This window comes from Epinephelus moara, chromosome 23 (genome assembly GCF_006386435.1).
Source record: "Epinephelus moara isolate mb chromosome 23, YSFRI_EMoa_1.0, whole genome shotgun sequence".
Classification (NCBI taxonomy): Eukaryota; Metazoa; Chordata; class Actinopteri; order Perciformes; family Serranidae; genus Epinephelus; species Epinephelus moara.
The window spans coordinates 29,925,138-29,933,545 of NC_065528.1; positions in this window are offsets into that span (position 1 = coordinate 29,925,138).

Sequence of the window (8,408 nt, forward strand, 5' to 3'; positions counted from 1 at the left end):
GACGTGTTTCCAAGTACATACCCGACCACTGTTCTGCAGTGTCGGCACACTGCTTTTGTCTTATCCACTTGTTTATTTCCATCTTCGTATTTTACCCTGAAACCAAAGTGTTCCCAAACGGAGGACTTAAGGTTTGCGGGTGGGTCTTCAGGTTCGTAAGGCTCACTTGCCATGTTGTCAACATGCGAGAATGCGCTGCACAAAGTGAAAGTGGGGATTTACGGGACTCGGTCCGTCACTCAATTATGTCCGTCGGGGAACTAGATATTTTAAATGGTTCGGCTCGCAAAAACGGAATTAAAATAAAACTAAATAAAATAAAATAATATCCTGCGCCCAATAATTCGGTACAGGGTCGTGCCGAACCGAAAGTCGCGTACCGAACGGTTTAACACAAATACATGTACCATTACGGCCCTAGTCTACACGGTGATATAGTGACGTGAAAAATGTGATATATAGCTAAACTCTGCTGGTTTTCTACCCAAAGTATTTGTAAACAACACGCCAATTCCCTGGGGGCACCACTGGAAGTGAAGGGCGTGAGTGATCGCCGTGGCCCCTGCACTTCCGTTAGTCAAAAAACTCTGGGCTGTGCCTCCAGAGGTAAAGGAAGAATTATTTTTTTTTAACCGATGGATTTCCAGATTGGTCCGGCCATGCAATTGTAAAGGTGCATTCTGGCATCGGTTAAAGCTTACCGGGCCAATCACAACCGTTTATTACTTTGGGGCAGGCACGTCATCAGAATAGGAGGGACAAGGAATGGAGTGAATAGGCTCGTTCGAGATGAGCCAGGCCTGTGCAGATCGCCGCACAAAGCATGTGCGTAGTTTTGTGTCCGACTTCATCCCGACTTGCTCTGACGTATTACAAAAGTGGACGGCAATAAAACTGTGAGAGCGAGGCGGCCACAGTTTTTAGAGCCAGGCGCTGCAGTTGCTCTCCACCGACTGCACCGCCTGGCTCTCACCTGATCTAACAGCTGATTGGTTCAGATGTGACTCAACAAGATGACGTTTTAGATAAACTATTCATTTTTGTTGAATTTTAGAGATTAAGATTTTATTTTTCTGATTTGAAGGTTTATTCTGTAAAAGAAAATATGTGTGACTGATGGTGAAGTGTAGTTGTCAGAGACTAAATAAATTCTTCATAAACTATACAGAGTCTACTGTGCATTAACACTGGGCTGTTTTAATTATTGAAGTATTTAGCAACACACTTGACTTGTGGTCAATGGGGTGTGAGGATTCTTAAAATAACATCTGTACAGATGTGAAGCCCTGACTGTATCTGACTGATCTTTAATGAAAGCTTTTGTCTTGTATAAAATATGAACCTTATAGTCAAACACAGTTTATTCAGCCTGTGTAGTTGAGGGGACAGATCAAACTGATATGATGCCGATTTACAGGAGAATTCATGTCAAATGGAGGATAAATCGTGAACATAAACTACAGATCACCTGTAAAGCATTTTAATAAATTATCTATCATATTTAAACAACTGGAGACTGAAAACAAACTGATATATGAGTCTGATCACTTTTTTAATGAATTGACATCATTCCAGACAGGATGTAAGTGTGTCTGTGACTTCCTGTACGGACTGAAGGCTGCTGGAATCTGTTGGGAAACTGTCCGACTTCACCGCGGCTTTTTGTCACTGCCCCCTGCTGCGGCCGCCTGCTCTCGTCTACTTTCCAGGCGAGGCGCAGTTCATCTCAAACGAGCCTAATGCATTTCGTAAACAACCAACATGGCTACTGATTTTGAAACTGTGATGGTAAATGTGTTGAACGAACTGGAATGTATATTTTCTTTAAAAGCAGAGGAAACGGCTGCACTGAAAGCTTTTATTGAAATAAAGAATGTGTTTGCCGTCCTTCCTAAGGGGTTTGGTAAAAGTTTAATTTACCAACTGGCTCCGGTGATTACTGGCAGCTTACTGGTCTGTTTACAGTGGCGTTGTGCTAGCCTACGTTGCACGTTTCGTTTACTGTGATTGGTTTTCCGGGGGATAGTCGCTAAATAGTAGATGTATAACCAGTGTTGGCAGTACGAGAGAAAGAAACTCACCATAGTCAAGATAAACTTTATACGCTGATCTCAGAGTTAACAATACAGTAACCTCCTCGAGTGTGGCTGTTTTAATATTTACATAATGCAATTTTGGAAGTTCTATATGGTCCAAGTTCTCTGGTGGAATCCTCCAGTAACACGCGTAGTACGTAGGCAAGTATGTGAATAATTCCATTCACGACGTAGCTGGTTGTCTAAGTAAACAAATGGTTAGAAAGCAAGTGCCAGTATATCTAAGGCCTTAAGCCGGCCGAACAGCTAACCTAAGGTTTAGCACTTAGCTAACTTGAATAGGGATAAAAATTATTTGATTTTTCGTCTCCTAGACTTTTGAAATGTAATCGAATCGAATGGATCAAATCCTGATAATGAAATGATTCTGCAGCGGTTGTGAAGCTTAAAGAAGTGTATCCACTGATTTACAGACGTCTTTCATAATTTACTCCTTTGGGAAGAAGTCTTTTTGGACCCCATGGCAAGATGTGATGAACCCAGATGTTGTAATGCCACATTTTGCCGCTACATAAAATTGCCTTCTAAGCGCTGTGTCTGGGGCCATTTATGTTTTCACGTCGGCCACCATAGTTCTATACTAGGGCCGTAACGGTACCCCAACGGACATAATTGAGTGACGGACCAAGTCTGACCGTAAATCTCCGCCTTCACTTTGTGCAGCGCATTCTCGCATGTTGACAACATGGCAAGTGAGCCTGACAAACCTGAAGACCCAGCCGCAAACCTTAAGTCCTCCGTTTGGGAACACTTTGGTTTCAGGGTAAAATACGAAGATGGAAATAAACAAGTGGACAAGACAAAAGCAATGTGCCGACACTGCAGAACAGCGGTCGGGTATGTACTTGGAAACACGTCTAACAAACAACAAAAAAACCGAAACCGTGGCTTGTGTACCGAGGTACGTACCGAACCGTGATTTTTGTGTACCGTTACACCCCTATTCTACATGCTTCACACTAAGTAGAAGTTTGAGTTCTGCAACCTCACCACTAGATGCCTTTAAATCCTACATACCGAACCTTTAATATGCAAAAGTAAATTATTACTTGCTGCAAAGGTGACATGTCTTGAAGTCCTGCTGCAGGTGCTCACTACACACTATTCCCCCTGTGCTCTATGAGAGGAATGACCACCTATCAGCTGGCGCTTGCTCCACACACAGTGGATTCATAACATACAGCTTTGTGCTTTAGGGAGCAACGTTTATTATTGCCATTCTGCAATTTCTGCTGTGTTGGGCTGGATGTATACTGGAGGGGAGAGATGAGGTCAACACCTCGATGCCAAATAATCAACTCTGAGCATACGCTGTTTTCACACATAAATAAATGTACCACATGTGAGTTTGTGGACTAAATGGAGGAACATTTTTGCCTTTGCCCCAGGCAGCCCTGTTTCCCAGGCTGTGTGCTGCATCTGTCAGTCTAATGCTTTGTTATGGAAGGTTAAAGGGCAGTGGTTGCTGCTAAGAGTCCACCAATTAACGCAAAGGAGGTGGATTTGTACATAGTGTGAGAGGATGGTTTACCTGACAGGCTCAAATCAGGGAGATATGTGTTCTGGGCTTGGATTCTGCACTATAGTACCCCTACAGATATAGTAGTGCCTCTGGAATACCTCGTTATACGGGGCTGTGAAATGATCTTTTTAGATATAAATTGGCTGTCACATACAAGCCAACATGTCTGGACAGAATTACATTTTTACTGCAAGGGATTAGTGAACAAAAACTTCATTCTTTATTGCTTTGGATAGCAGGAGATTGCTTTCTGTAGAGAGTTAAATGTTTGGAGGACTGGTTTTGGGGATTTTAGCATTGCTTGATTTTACTTTGGAAAGCCAGACACCCATTATCCTGAAACTAACTGGTTAATGTGTAAGAACTAAAATGCAGAACGATGTGAAACACATGCTTACATTTTAGTGTGGTGCTTTGGTGACACATTTAAAAGTCCTATCCATTTAGAGGTAGTGAAGTGTTAATGTTTTGTTTTGCAAATGTCTTGCCTTATATTTTACTTTCTGTTGGCTTTGCTGACAAATAAACAGCTAGCAGTGTTAGCACAGTGCCCACACTCCGGTCTCCACTGGTTCGCCAGCAGGTGCTGCTCTGCATTGTGCACGACCCAGCATTATTAGCTATTGTATGTCAGCACCTCTTGCCATGCTGACACTGCTAACAGAGCAAACAGTGATAACACAGTTAACAGTGCTAAAGGGGTTTTGTGGCTCAAAGTTACACCACTCATTCATCGGGACGACCAAGGATGAGACCAGAGGGTGGGCACAGTGTTTCCACCGCAGTGTCATCCCGCCACCATGGGTTGGGGTGTTGTTACCAGCAGTAATAGCTGAATTAGTGATGCTGCTAGTTAGCTCCCACCTGACACCAATGAAAGGCAGTGCGGGGCAACAAAAGGCTGGCTTGCCAATGTAGCATAAATACCCTTATTAGTAGGGATGCACTGAAATGAAAATTTGTGGCCGAAGCCGAATAAAATTCAACGCTTGGCCGAATACCGAGTACCGAATACCGTTGTTTAGTTTTTCATTAGTTTTTGCAGATGAACCCCCTCCAGATGAGTGTTGTCACGGTACCAAAATTGGGACCACAGCAAAAATGAGGCTGATGTGCCTTTTGTCATTTATAAAAAGATAAATCACTTTTCTATAATACATCAATGATATTTCAATGGAATAAATTACTTATTGACTTATTCATACTTCAAAAACAGCATCAATAAGTGATTAACATAGGGGGGATCAAAATAAAATAAATAAATAAAATAAAAATCAACCAGCCACCCTCCTCCCCTGACAAGTAAAGAACAGTCCCTTCATAAGTAAAGAACAGTCCCTAAAGTGCGGTGAGGTTTGTGGACCGTTACCTGCCACAAAGAGAGAAATATGAACGGCTCGTTTCTCCTCTGACACGTCACATACCTGTGTGCCGCCACGGCTCGGCTGTCCAGGTACTTTTGGGCAGTCGTGACGCCAAGAAGAGGACATTATTGGAGCCGGACTTCTCCGTCGCCGGTAAGCTGTTATCTTCCCCCTCGTAGCACTATGGCCGCCATATTTGACAGGAATACATTCCTGTCTGTGTCTGTGACCCCCCTTCAACCCACAACCAGCGGGATTCGCCTTTCGTTTCTGCTGCTGGTTGAAATCTGTACTCACACAGCGTGCTGAATGATTTATTTTGCTCGCACAAAACTATTGTTAGTCGCAAATGCGAGTGTGGTGACGGACGGAGTAAGATATTGCCACACTGCCGACATTTTACTCCGTCTGTCACCGCACGCTGTTTGATTGCATTATCAAAACACGCTGCTATTATTCGGCCTTGATTTTCACTTTTTCCACCGAATACCGAATGTCTGTTTTTTTACAATATTCGGCCGAATATATTCGGTTACCGAATGAGGTGGCCCATTGATGCTGCCTGTTCCTCAGGTCTGTCTTCACCTACACATAAAAACAATTAAAAGTGTGTTGAATACTGTTGATCCTGAATGTGCTCTTACACTGACCAGGTTGTCTGGAGGGTGGGCGTGGTACACAGGTAGCAGGTGTCGCAAATTAATAAATGGCCCCCCCTTGACGGCGCCACTGGCGCGCACATGTGAGTTTTGGACAGCGACGTGTGTGTAGGCTTCGTCTAGTGTACCAAGTGCAGCACGGTGCTGGTATAGGACAGCAAAAAGACGGGGACCTCGACACTTAAGAGGCACATGACGAAGGCTTGCCATGGAAAGAAAGACGAGAGTCAGCCTTCAAGGTCGGGTTTAAACCGGGCGGGCTCATAATTACAGTTAAAGGGACGGGACAGGCCAGGCTGGGCTCGGACAGAATATGCACGGGCTTGGGTGGGGTCGGGCTGGAGTTTTTTGGCCCAATCTAAGCTCTACACAACACTGAGGAATGCAGGAGAAACTCTAAGTGATAGCTTGTTAACTGCAGTGATCCTGAAGGGCCTGCCAGACTCATTTAAGCCATTTTCCATCCATATTACACAAAGTGATGAGAAGTTAAGTTTCACCGAGTTTAAAACAAAGCTAAGGAGCTATGAGAGCACAGAAAAGTTCAATGCCGATTGCTCAGATGATGACAGCGTGATGAAAGTGAGAGGAAGAAACAGTGGGAACGTTAACGTTAACATTAGGGTCGTTTTCAAAAAATGTATCAAACTTAACCTTGCTTAGGTAGGCTACCTATCTCTCACCCCTTTTCTCTCCCTCTACTTCGGACTGTTGTCTCTTTGCCTCCCCTCCACTCTTGAGCGCGCCGCAGTACAGCCATACAGGCAGGTGATGACTCCGGTGTTTGTTTTTCAAAATAAAGTTAATTGCAGCGTAGGCCTAGTGTCACATAACATTTCATGATATTTAAATTATCATTTCAAACTCTGATTATGGTAAGTATATGTGTGCAAATATAGGCTATGCATATATATATATATCCATTCATACAATATACTTTACATTGTTTTAACATCTGGAAAAAAAAATAAAATCAGCATTCTGAGGGCGTGGTGGCTTTTATTTTGCCATGGCGGCACGCCACGATCAATTACATGTAGTGGAAACCCTGGACCCTGCTGTACAGGAACCAGGAAACTTTGCCGATTTTTCAGCCAGCTTTGGGTCATCACAGTGTGTGCAGATGGATGGTGTTTAGTTTCCCTTGGAGATCTCCGCCCGTCTGCTGGCAGAGATCTGGGCGCTAGCGGCATGGGGGAAAGCCAAACACCGTTCATTTGAACGCAGTGTGATGATACATAGCTGAATGGGAAAGAAAAAAAAAAGGTCTGGTTTCCCTTTATTTTCCGGCGGGGCTTAGCAACAGGTCTTTTCTTATGTCTGGTCCGCATTTTCATTTTTATTCCAAAAACCCTGTGTGTATTAGAAGAGCCGTATTGTGCTGAAATCTTGTAGTCTGATCCCTGCTCATGTTTAATACTTAAGAATAGGGACAGCGATACAGTTTCACTTCTTTACATCAAGAGTCCGGATCAAAACTGCAGGAAGAATGTAGTCCAGTACAAAACCACAAACTACACAACGAGCTTCGCAGTGCTAGTATTGATGGTGTTGAAATGCAATACGTTGTCGGGTGTTCCTATTATTTTGTCCACCCCCTACAAACACATTACAGCAGAATGGTGCGGCGCTGGCAGTAATAGGCTCTGACGGAGGAGCAAAATGCCTGTCATCCTTTACATTCTGCTCATTCACTCTCTCATATTCTATCACCATCTCTTTCTGGTTGTGGGAGCTGTCTGCAGATCTAACCATGACTCTGTGTTTGTGATCCGTCTGCCTGTTTGGATGTCTGACTTTCAGAAACTATTCCTTTTACTCTCCCACACCCCGCTTTATTTTTTTTCTCCCCCCGTTGTGTATTGATCTCCTATCATTTTCCCTCTTTTCTCTCGCTGCATCTTTGCCGCTGTGTAACTTTAATATCTGGGTTTAGAACAAGGACAGAGGCAGCAGCTCGGTGACAGTCAGACATGGGGGAACAACACAAACACCCTTCAAAGCTCTTCTTTCTCCATATAAGCGAGGGATGAGAGAGAACCAGCACATAGACACAGCCGTGAGAGCGTCTGATTTAGGCTTTGGCGTGAGGAGGCTGAGGGCCCGTAGCTTTCATTAGACTAAACCAGCAAACGCGCACACACATACACACACACATTGACGTTGTTAGCTAAGAGGGAGCGAGGTGCGGAGAGAGGGGTGGAGAGGTTACAAGATAATCAACACTCCCTCTCTACCGTAAACCCACACAATAAAGACTTGACATCAATATGCCAGTGCAGTCATCACCACAATAGCGCCTGGCACCGAAGGGGGAAAGGGCCTCCACAGTACATCCGCACTGATTAAACCATGATGAGTGTGTATCGGGGTGTGTGTGTGTGTGTGTGTGTGTGTGCGTGTGTGTGTATGTGTGTGTGTGTTCTCTGAGATGTAGCAGAGAGTTTGCATACTTTTAATTAGCAGAAAGGATTTTGGCTGTCCTTTTGTTTGTTTTATGCTTGTATGCAAGTGTTGATGCATGATGAGGTGTAAGACAGTAATGGACTTTACGAAGTGTATTTCTTCCTACAATGGCTCGTCAGAATAATTTATGGTCACTAGGGATGGGTATCGTTAAGATTTTAACGGTACTACTACTCTTATCGGTACTGCTTATCGATCCGGTATTTTAACGGTACTCTTATCGATACTTTTTGAGGAAGAAAAAAACAAATTAAGAACATAAATTGCTTTATTTTCTCAATTCTCATTATGCAACAAAATA